The sequence below is a fragment of the Camelina sativa genome, chromosome 3 (genome assembly GCF_000633955.1).
Source record: "Camelina sativa cultivar DH55 chromosome 3, Cs, whole genome shotgun sequence".
Taxonomy (NCBI): Eukaryota; Viridiplantae; Streptophyta; class Magnoliopsida; order Brassicales; family Brassicaceae; genus Camelina; species Camelina sativa.
In genome coordinates, this window is record NC_025687.1 from 10096637 (window position 1) to 10097812 (window position 1176).

Consider the following 1176-nt stretch of genomic DNA (forward strand, 5'->3'; position numbering starts at 1 on the left):
AGTGTTGGTGATTTGGTGAAATATCACAACGGTAGGAGATGAGAGAATGAAAAGAGTACAGTACTTAATTAGTAGTAGTCAGTGTATGTAATGTGTTGTTGACAAGGGTTTAAGTTTTGTATTTAGACAAAAAGGGTTGATTAAGAACAGAGACATCCCGCCAAAGCCCCTCTATTATCATTCTTAATTTCGCTTTCATTTAATTTTTTTTATTTTTTATCATATGGTCCCATTTTTTTTTAATTATAGAAGTAGTAATGAAGATTTTTTTATTTATTTATTATGTCAGGGTGTATTTATTTTTTTGGAAGCCTTGGAGGCTTGGAGGCGAGTGACCAATTCGAATATTATTTTTTACATAAATCTGATTAATGATCAAACAAATGTGTATAGAATAATTTTAATAACCACATTAATTAAAAATAAAAATAAAAAGCATTACTAGTAAAAGTTAATGATGTCAATGGTTAATATCGTAAGATTTACTTCACACTCCATGACAGCATAAACGATTTTTAAAGATTTTTTATTTTATTTTTATTATTATACAAGTATAGATTTTGCTCCAAATTTTTATCCAAATATCATGAGAGTTTGTGGTTATATCACCTAGGACTAGTACTGGGACAAAAAAACGAACCGAAGCAACCGTACCGAACCGAACCGAAAGTTTGGGTATTCGGTTCGGTTTCGGTTATTAGGGCTAAACCGATCGGCAAGTTTCTAAAACTAAAATCGGTTCTCGGTTATTTTGGTTTGGTTCCACTAAACCGATCGGTTAACCGAACTTAATTAAACCTAGTAATAGACAATAGTCTTTACTTCACTTCTTCAAGCTTCTCTCCGCCTCTTTTCTTTTTAGTTTTTACGCGACACAAACGGCTAGTGATTCTACTTCCTGTATGCTTCAATTTAATTTCGTCTCTGCATTCTCAGGCTCTTAGCTTAGTCTCTGCATCATCTCAGACTTCTCAGTCTCAGCTTAACTTCTGTTTGGTGAGATTCATTTATTTGATTTTTCATCTTTTTTTTTTCTCTACTACATTACAGATTACAGTTTTGACTTTGATCTTCTTTAGTTCTCTAATTCTCTTAATCAAACGTCATAGAGTATTAAAAATTTAGAATATTAGTTGTTGTTGTCTTGTTGTTATATTATATTAGTTGGATTGTTTT